The sequence below is a fragment of the Dermacentor albipictus genome, chromosome 2 (assembly GCF_038994185.2).
Source record: "Dermacentor albipictus isolate Rhodes 1998 colony chromosome 2, USDA_Dalb.pri_finalv2, whole genome shotgun sequence".
Classification (NCBI taxonomy): Eukaryota; Metazoa; Arthropoda; class Arachnida; order Ixodida; family Ixodidae; genus Dermacentor; species Dermacentor albipictus.
The window spans coordinates 74231436-74242286 of NC_091822.1; the positions used below are offsets into that span (position 1 = coordinate 74231436).

General features: G+C 50.6%; 1 non-coding gene across 1 annotated transcript; it reads right to left on the minus strand.

Moving 5' to 3' along the window:
• Nucleotides 1-1184: 1184 nt before the first annotated feature.
• Nucleotides 1185-1256, minus strand: TRNAE-CUC (transfer RNA glutamic acid (anticodon CUC)). The gene has a single exon. It is a non-coding gene; the product is annotated as a tRNA-Glu (tRNA).
• Between the last annotated feature and the right edge of the window lie 9595 nt (nucleotides 1257-10851).

The window sequence follows — 10851 nt, forward strand, 5'->3', positions numbered from 1 at the left end:
ATCAGCTCACAGGGCAAAAGTTCGGCTAGCATACGATGGACGGACCTCTCCAGTGACGTGATGCGCGCGGTAGAAAGACAGCCTCGCTGCACGTGTACTGCGCATGTGCAGTGCTTCCTGTGTTTGTCGTGACGCGGCGCCAACAGTGTCGTCGGCCACACGCTCGCGTGTTCACCCTAACTGTGCTCATCGCTGTACTTGCTTTCGCTGGGGGCACTTGTTCTCCGGCTCCCTTGGCAGCGTCTTTGGTCTCAACTGCATCCATGACGTGTACTGCCACCTCTTCACTCGCGACTGGGCTAGTCGCAGTAGCGTAAGTCTTGACGCAGTCGGCGTCGACGTGCCCAAAGCGTCTGCAACGCGAGCAGCGCGGCACCTTACAGTCCCGCCTGACGTGTCCCGTGCCTTGGCACCGTAGGCATTGCATCGGACGACCGGGTACCACCACCAAGGCCAACTCCCCTGCAACGCGTATCTGGTGAGGAATATCTTCAAGTTTCAGTCCGCCCTTCAGCTTGAGAAGAACGGTCCTCGTGGTCGAACATTTCTCCGCAACGCCTTGAACACGCCACTTCTCCCGGCTCACCTCAACCACCTTGCCGAAGGCCGCCAACGCAGTCCGCACATCTTCGTCTTCCACGCCGTGTAGCAGCCAGTGAAGCCGGAGCTTCACCTGCTGGTCCTGAGGGTCGACGATAACACATCGCCGTCCCTTAACCTGTATCTCTTTCAAGGCCAACAGTCGCTTTGTTGCAGCAGCATCACTGAGGGTCACTGCCCAGACATGATTCACTTGGTACGCCCCAAGGCACACAACTTCTGGTAGCAGGCCCGTGGGCGTTAGAGCATCCCTAAAGTCCTCGACCTTATACGGCCTCGCTCGTACGTCACCATGTAGAAACACGGTGTTATTAACAATTCGTCCTTTTGGCAGCTGAGGCAAAATAAACTGGTAGTCGGTTTCTTCGTCGTTGCTAAACCTGTTTCCACGGCGAAAAGTGGCCGCTGTCGCTGCTCCACTGGAGCCCATGATTCCGCTGACCGCTCAGCTCGGCTGCCGGAAGCAGAATGCCACTAGACCATGCCGGAGGACGCGCAGCAGCAATGAACCCCTCCAACTGGATCGAAAGAAAGCGCGAGATAAAACAAAATATAGACGACGACAAAACGCTAACCAAAAATATTTCCGACACCGGCAATCGAACCCGGGCCTCCTGGATGAGAGCCAGGTATCCTAGCCACTAGACCATGCCGGAGGACGTTTTTCTTTATTTATTTATTGCCGGTCTTTGACAATACTCAGACGATACAGTCAGCTCACACTTATGTATCACAAATTCCAAACATTGAAGGAAAAGAACATAACAAGGGAAGGTGCGTAAGTAAAGAAACCGCACAATAGAGCCGTCTGTCCATATTGCACTGGCTTTGTCAAACTAAAATTCCTTCATGGCTGTCAGGGGTTCTAGCCTCGACAGCCAATCCGGTACACATTCTTCCATTTTCTGCATTTCGATAAATCGCGACATACATTCCTTGAAGTAAATACGAGCTGGCCTAGCGTCAGGATCGCAATAGTACCCTGCCATACGAGCCCGCCATATACAGTGTAGAGCATTCAACATTACAAAGTCATAGGGAACCCCGTCGTCATCTTTAATGGCCAGATACTGTTAGATATGGAGCTGGTTCCTGCGATTACTTCGAGTTCCCCAGACCACATCGGATTGCAGCACAGCTAATTGAGGAATGCAGAAGCAGGAAAGCGCATTCCAGAGAAGCGGCCGAGCAGACAAGTTTAAGGCAACGAGTTTACATGCCAACAAGTTCGTGCGCCGCCGGGATTAGCAGGTGGGCATCCGACAATGAAGCAGGTGCAGCCCTCCCCTTCTCTTTGTTCGAAGTGCATTGCCAGTCTGCGATGCAAGACCGCAGCAAGCCGCCAGGTGTGACACCACGACACGGGCGCCTACCATTGGCTGAAAGTGGCGTCATCGGAGTGGACTCTCCCATTGGTCAAACATGACGTGACTTGCAGTGCTCGAAGGGTTTATAAGAAGCCTTCCAGAGAGACCTGAGCATTCTGGGACATGCCCTGATTCCCTGTTTCACCTCTCTCGAACTTCTTGCCGCGGGCCGCAGCGTCCGAGTTGCTGCCGGCCCGTAAGGACAGTACAAATGTTACTTGACGCTCACCTCCCTGTATAAATGTAGAATAAATTCCTCCCAAGTTTGTGGTTTTCATCCCGGAGTCCGTCCTCCAACCCCTACATCTGGTTGGCAGCGGTAGGATCGCCTCCGAATGCATCAGCTGGTGGCAGCGCTACGAATCAACCTTCGTCGAGAGAGATCGTAAGGAACCGGGAAGAACGAAGAAGAGAGAGCCTTCGTCGAAAGAGGTCCGAAGAAACTGGGAGTAGCGAAGAAGGAGCGAGCCTTCGACCCAGGGAGTCCGGAGGAACCGGCAACAGCGGACGAATGAACCGGATGGCAGGGTGCTGTAACCGTAAGTGAGCGCGTGGTTTTTTTCCTTATGATTCGCCAGACTCAAAGGTTGTGTGTTCAATTTTGATAGTTCTGGGAATCGGGAGTTTGTTGCATTGTGTGTTTGCACAAATTAATTAAGGAAAACAGTTTTAACCACCTGTCGGGGCAGCTGCCATGGATCTTAGAAGGTTGACGAGGTTAGACTTGTTGTTGGTGTGCGACGATTTGGGAGTTGAGGCGGACGAACGGATGAAAACGCCAGCTATCATAAAGGCGATTAACGATAGTGGCAACGATGACAAAAGCATTGAGCTTGCTTGGGAGGTGATACAGGAGCCACGGGAGCGTGTGCGTCGTGTACGTTTGCGGGAGCGTCGTGAACTTAAGAGTAAGAGTAGGCGTGAAAAACGCGAGAATGAACGGAAGCAGGAGCTTCAAGAACTTACTCTTAGGTGTGAGCGTCACGGATGTGAGAATGAACGCGAACGTGAGCGAGAGGAAAAGTATGAGAGAGAGAAGGCAGCACTGATCAAAGAGATACAGTATTGTGATCAGTTATTGGCACAGAGAGAACGGCTGTCTGAGAATTCTGTAGGTAGTACAGAGCGAAAGAATGAGGAAGCATCTAGCAGATTTTCGCCAGAAGCCGACGAGAAGAGTAGTGCCTGTGAGATTAGCTGCAGATTCATAAGTAAAGGGAAAAGGCTAGCTGCTAACGATGCCTTAGTGGCAATAGAGGCCGTTAAAGGCCAGAGTGAGAGCGACGAGGTGCTGTGCCAACAGATGACTGTAGAGACAGCTAGGCCAGCTGCGAACAAATTGGCACAGTTACCGCGTGTGTGCGTCGCAGGTGATGTTAGCGAAGTTGCTAGCGAAGAAAAGGGTACTTCTGACCCGACAGAAGCGAGCACCCATGTAGAGCCAGATCTGCGTGCAGAAGTGAAGTGCGAGCTGGACGATGCAGTTGAGAATAGTTCTCGGGGTGGCGAGCTCCGTAGCTCACGAGAGAACAACTGCATTGTTCAGGGGTCGGTGCGGCTCTCCGCCAGTCTAGGTAGCCTAGAGAAGGATGATTTAATGAGGAATCATTCGGACTGTGCGCGTGAGACAGCGATCGAGACCGACGGACTGTGTGTCGATGCACAGCGTGTGCTGGGCAATGTAGCAGAGGGCAGTTCGCAAGAGTGCGAGTTGTCTAACTCGAGTAAAGCCTGCTGCATTGTTCCAGAGTCGGTTGGGCTGTCCGCCAGTCGAGGCAGAGAGAGTGTTGATTTAAATGAAAATCAATTAGACTTTGCGGGTAAGAGACCGATCCGGGCCGACGAAACGTGTACCGGCCAGCACGAGGCACGAGAAGGCGACATGAAAATGAGTGCAAAGAGAAAGCGCCGTAAAAAGAAGCGCAGTAAAAACCGAAAGTCGGTAATTAATGTAGCGCCGCCAAAGATGGCGAGAAACCCAAAAGGGCAGGGCGCGAGGAAGAAGGTGCGGTCGTCCAGGACGATGTTGACGCATCCAAAATGGTCGAGCCACCGGTCAAACGGGGACCGCGAAGAATGTTCTGCGCGGACGCGGACAAAGGGCACGGGGCAGTTAAGCTCCTCGTCGTTCCGTAGTTCTTTTCACAGCTCAGCGTGCAGTTCGAAGAAACGCAAGGTGGCAGGACGAGACCAGGTGGGGAGTAGCGACGCGGTCAATCGAGTTCGTGTTGAAAGCGGGGCGCGGGGACGCAAATTGGCAGGAGACCGTAACGTCTTGGGGGAGCTGATAGTGAATCAGCCCTTTTGTTGTCTCCCGGCAGCCAGAGTAGCTTTCAGACCACGTCCACCCCGCGTTCGACTCAAAGTATGAGTCAGACGGAAGCGTTTGGAAAAGGAGGCCTGGAGCGCTTCCGTAGAAATGAAGTGTCTTGTTTTATTTTTGAGCATCGGAAAATTTCGCGATTTGAGACTTGGATTTCTTTCAACGTGTAAGGTATGAGCTTTGTTTATGTTTTGGTTTGAGAAAGCTCCGAGATTTGAAAGATGCGTTTTATGTAAACATGTAGTCTCGCGAGATGTTCATTAATAAGTAGATAGGTTTTTTTTTGTGTGTGTGAGTAACCTGAGGGTCAAGGTTATCGTTGAGAGGCCTATCGTAACGCGCGTGTGTGTTATTTAACCTTCTTTCTTTTTAAGCGTTTTTGAATTTTGTAAGGTTAAGCGCGTAGATTTGAGTGAGTGCACGATTTGCACGGAGAAGCGTTCTTAGTTCCATTAGCGCATGTCCTGTGTGGACGGAAGGAAGCAGATTTATGAGTGGCTTGCTCGTGTGTGTATAGGGCAGCCGTATTCTGACTTCTCTGATAAGTATGCGTGGAACGAGTTATTAAGACGCATTATTTTAAGGGTTCTGCGGAGTGTGTAAGTCCCGCAAGTTTAATTGTTCGTTTATGTCACGTGTCCTGTAGGACTTTCAGGAAAGAAACGTGAGTAAGCGTGAATGAAAAGTTTGCCTACAATGCAAGTACGCGTTCTGTTTAGTGACCACAAGGCTGGTGCACTTGTGAATACGTACTTGTGAAGTTGACCAGATTGTTCAGTGGCACCATTACGTGCGATAAGTACGCCACTGCGATAGATTGGAAACATGCTGTTCGTGTAGTTAGGCCACTTAAGTTATGTTCGGCTGTTTTCATTTGTTGTTTGCATCGTCAACGACCCTTTTGTTTTGCAACAACAATAGTACTCTGGTCTTGTCGGCATTCGGGGAGAAATGGATAGCGGTTTGGAAGGGTGGTTGGAACTGTTTTGTCGAAATTGGGGAAATAAAAGATCAGGGTTGATTTTGACTCAGTAATAGTCTGGCGAGTCAGGGGTGAAGAGCCTGCGCTTACGCGTGGTGCAGCGCTGTGCTGTTTTGTTTGTTTGACGTCTGTTCTCCAGGGCCAAGGATCCCGAAGTTCGTCAAACGAGGCTCGACCCCAGTACCCTGCAGCTTCTTTCAGCGTTCCTCATGGCCAGCGAATTGATTTCACCGGCCATTCAGAACAACCGGGGCGAGGACGAGCTGTTAGATATGGAGCTGGTTCCTGCGATTACTTCGAGTTCCCCAGACCACATCGGATTGCAGCACAGCTAATTGAGGAATGCAGAAGCAGGAAAGCGCATTCCAGAGAAGCGGCCGAGCAGACAAGTTTAAGGCAACGAGTTTACATGCCAACAAGTTCGTGCGCCGCCGGGATTAGCAGGTGGGCATCCGACAATGAAGCAGGTGCAGCCCTCCCCTTCTCTTTGTTCGAAGTGCATTGCCAGTCTGCGATGCAAGACCGCAGCAAGCCGCCAGGTGTGACACCACGACACGGGCGCCTACCATTGGCTGAAAGTGGCGTCATCGGAGTGGACTCTCCCATTGGTCAAACATGACGTGACTTGCAGTGCTCGAAGGGTTTATAAGAAGCCTTCCAGAGAGACCTGAGCATTCTGGGACATGCCCTGATTCCCTGTTTCACCTCTCTCGAACTTCTTGCCGCGGGCCGCAGCGTCCGAGTTGCTGCCGGCCCGTAATGTCTGTACTGCTGTTACTGGACGCTCACCTCCCTGTACATAAAATGTAAAATAAATCCCTCCCAAGTTTGTGGTTTTCATCGCGACGTCCGTCCTCCAACCCCTACAATACCTAATACCATGGGGGTCCACCGGTAGCTCTTTCTTCAGGGTTCGCTTTAAGACGTCCCAGAAAAAAACTGCCGCCCAGCAATGTAGGAAAACGTGATCTATATTTTCGGGCTTCTTGCATATCAAGCAGTGCGACCCCCAAGGTACCAGACTACCCCTTTCCTCCAGAAACGTCTTGACGGAGAGCGGTCCGGTATGTAGCTTAAAGAAGAAGGTCTTTACACCTGGTGGCACCTGCATGCGTTTTACTCGTTTAAGTACGTCTTGTCCTAGCCCTCCACTGTATATGGCTCTGTATAAGGGCACTGGGAACACAATGTCGCATACATCTGTATACAATGTTTTCCTTTTCACTTCACAAAGGTAATCATTTGTAAAACGAACAGAAAGGAAGCGTACACTGTCGACCACTTCCTTGAAATATCCACGCAGCGTTCCCGTCATGCTTGCCGTGCTAACAACATGTGCCGGCAAAGCGTTACTCAACCTTAGCTGGCACACGGTGCGCAGAAATGGATCGCTCACATCGCGAAAAAACAAAAATCGGTTTACAACTTGACGAACAAAAAGATGCGCCAGGCCCACACCCCCATCCTTCACTCTTTTGAACAAATTTGTTCGGCTGCACCGTTCCCATGTTGATCCCCAGATGAAAACCGCAAACACTCTGTGCAGCCTTTGCACATTTACTCTAGAACAATACAGTGTTTGCAAGACGTAATATAACTTAGTAATAAAAAACATGTTAGAGACTGTCGCTCTTGCAAACATGGACAGGTTATTACCTTTCCATTTGTCTACTTTTTCTTTCAGTTCTTTGGTTTGGTTCCTCCAGTATTCGTCGCTGCTATTGTACCTGTCTAGGGGAACACCCAGATACCTTGTCGGAGTTTTCACCCAGTTCACGTTCGCGAAATAGTCGGCTGCAGAAAACCAGTCCCCGTGCCACAGCCCTAGCGATTTGCCCCAGTTTATTCTGTTACCCGTTACGGCACAGAAATGCTTAACTACAGATATTGTTTCCATTACACTCGGTTTGTCAGTGCAACACAGTGCAATGTCATCTGCATATGCAAGCAACTTCAGTTCTGTCACTGCCAATCTGAAACCCCGTATTCCGTCATTTTCATTAATTGCTACACACATTGCTTCTACGTAGATAGCAAATAACAGCGGGCTGAGGGGGCAGCCTTGGCGCACTGAACGCATGATGTTAATGGGGGCCCCCAGAGACTTGTTAACAATTAATCTTGTTGTGCAGTTCTGGTACGCCAAGGCCACGCCCTCAGTGATGATGGAACCGACATTAACGTGATCTAAGATAGCAAACAAAATAACATGTGCGGCACAATCGAACGCTTTCTCTAGGTCGAGCTGAAGAACTGCAACACCGCCACAGGTGACGTCACAGCACTCGAGCACACATCGCATCTTATGGATGTTTGAAAAAATAGATCGCCCTTTGATGCCACAAGTTTGATGGTCTGCGACTATTTCCTTGATGACGCCTTGAAGCCTGCTAGCTAAAACCTTCATAAAGATTATATAATCGACGTTTGTTAGTGAAATCGGTCAGTAGGATGACACGAATCTGAGTTTATCTATTTGGTCGCTCTTCGGTATTAGAATGGTGTGCGTTTTTCCAAAGGAAGGTGGTAATGATTTCCTTTCGTATGCGTCGTTAAATACATGTGCAAGCAAAGACGCCAGCTCTCTTTTAAAAGCTTTATATAGACCCGCGCTGAGTCCATCAGGTCCCGGTGATTTACCCAAGTTCAAATCGTCGATTGCCTTTTCGACTTCGCTCTCCATTATTTTTTCCTCTAGTAGCTTTTTTACGTCATCGCTCAAACGTGGCATGCGATGCAGAAAACCTGCTTTAAAACCCTCAACATTCGCTTCCTGAAATGCAAAAAGCGACTGGTAGTACTCAAAGAAGGCTTGACGAATGCTATCACTGTCTTCAACGACATTCCCATTCACTAAAATCTGGTCGACATGGTTTCTTCGTCCATACGCCTTCTCCAAGCCGAGCGCCCTTTTTGTGGGCGTCTCCCCTGCCGCTAGTGCGTCTGCACGTGCTCGCACTATCGCACCTTGATATCGTTCCTTGTCAAAAAGTTCAAGTTTTTCTTTGACGTTTCGCACATCGTCTTTGTACGCACCAGGCGCTCTGCACTCAAGCGTTAGCAGCTGCCCAGGCAGTGTTCTTAAACCTCTTTCTTTCATTTCCTTCTCGAATTTCTTACAACTGGATCTCTCTATCGCTTTCATTTTAACCTTTTGTTTAACACATTCCCACTTCTCGACGATTGTTCCCTCAGCATCACATTGAACTTCATTAACCGCATCCCGTACTACTTGTAAAAAGGGCTGGTCATTTAGTAACAAGGCATTCATTTTCCACATGTCCCAGTTAAATACATGTCTCCTTTTCATTATACCTACGTTACATTTCACTAGGCAGTGATCTGAAAATTACACTGGTACTACACAGTAACCGTGGCAACTTGGAATTGTATCCAATGAAATGTACATTCGGTCCAAACGCGCATGGCTGCTGCCCTGAAAACGTGTAAAAGTCACTTGACGCCCCCCTTCCAGACATCCATAAACATCATCGAGTTAATTTTCATTAATTAAATTTGATAACACTTCACTGCTTCGGTCACGCACACCTGCATTATTGACTCTGTCTCCAGCACTCAACACACAATTAAAGTCACCTAACAGCATCACGCGCATACTACAACATACATATTGTGTAAGGTTCGAAAAAAAAACGGACGCGCTCATCTACTGAATTCGGCGCATACTCAACACACAATTAAAGTCACCTAACAGCATCACGCGCATATTACAACATACATATTGTGTAAGGTTCGAAAAAAAACGGACGCGCTCATCTACTGAATTCGGCGCATATACGCATATGATGCGGAACTCAGCATCACACATAACAATATCATTGAGAACAATCCTTCCTGACTGACTCAAAAAAATACTTTGAATCTGCAGTCCAGGCAGCTTTTTCACAAGAAGAACGCACCCTCCAGCCGTGCCTACCGCATGGCTAACCACCACAAAATACCTAGTCGTGAAACGTCGCACCATGCTCCCGGTCTCCTCCTCTCCTTCAACCTTAGTTTCCTGGACTGCTAGTACGTCTATGTCGTGGTCAGTGACTAACCGTAGGACCTGACTTTGCCTACGACTAGCCGCCAGCCCTCTCACGTTTAATGTGGCAATCCTAAGGGACGGTATTTGAGCCATCTTGATCTAAAAGAAGAGTAAAGTAGGCCCGGAGCATGGTGCTTACCGTTCACGACTAGCCCTCGGCTAGCCGCCTCCGGGACCTCCCGGTTTGTTGGTGTCCTTAGACGTGGCCGCTTTGTCGGCAGGCTTCCTTTCAGGCGGTACATTGAGCTTTGGCTTAGGCCCATCCGCCTCCCATGAGGCGTCTTCGTCGGCGGTCCCTCACTGGTGCTGGGTGCCCGATCCTCGCGGTCCTTCGTCTGGTCGTGGGTGCGCTTGACGGAGGCAGCAAGAGCCCCAGTACGGTCGTCGTCGGAGACGCCCTCGTCCTGCTGCATTGCGGTCGCGTCGTCAGTTGCGTCTTCACTGACGCTTCCCGTCACCTGCCCCTGGGTCGTAGCATCCCGTTCCGCCCTACTCGGTTTCTGGGTACCCTCAGCCGCGTTGCCGTCCACCTCCAGAGTCGTCGTCCCACTACTTGTCTCTGGCAACACCATGTCACCGGTTCCTTTAGCCGCGTCCTCCGCCTCGGCCATGTCCATGAGGTGCTCTGCCGCAACATCATTCGCTGGAGGGCCTGTCACAGCGGCATAGGACTTCACGCATTCAGCGTCGACGTGGCCGAAACGTCTGCACCGGGTACAACGCGGTACTCTACACTCACGGCGGACGTGTCCCGTGCCGTGGCAGCGCAGGCACTGCATCGGTCGACCTGGAACGACGACCAAGGCTAACTCTCCACCGACGCGAATCTGATGGGGGAGGTCTTCCACCTTCATGCTGGCCTTCAGCTTGAGAAGGACGGTCCTGGTGGTTGACGTCTTGGTTCCCATGCCTTCAACGCACCACCGTTCCCGGCTCACCTCCTCCACCTTGCCGAAAGCCGCGAAAGCCGTCCGGACGTCCTCGTCGGCAACGCCGTACAGCAGCCAGTGAAGACTAAGCTTCACCTGTTGGTCCTGCGGGTCAACGATGAGACACCGTCGTCTCTTCACTTGAAGTTCCTTCAGGGCAAGCAGCCTTTTCGTTGCAGTTGCATCGCAGAGGGTCACTGCCCAGACGTGATTGATTTGGTACGCCCCTATGCATAGCACATCCGGCAGCAGGCCCGTCGGCAGAAGGGCATCCCTGAAATCCTCCACCTTGTACGGCCTCACACGTACATCACCGTGCAAAAAGACGGTGTTAATCACCAGTTGTCCTTTAGGCAGCTGCGGCAAAATAAAAGCGTAATCCTTATCATCGTTGAGCCTGTTTCCGCGGCCAAAAGTGGCCGCTGTCACTGCTCCACTGGAGCCCATGATTCTGCTGACCGCTCAGCTCGGCTGCCGGAAGCAGAATGACTAGACCATGCCGGAGGACGTGCACCACCAATGAACCCCTCCAACTGGATCGAAAGAAAGCGCGAGATAAAACAAAATATAGACGACGACAAAACGCTAAGCAAAAATAT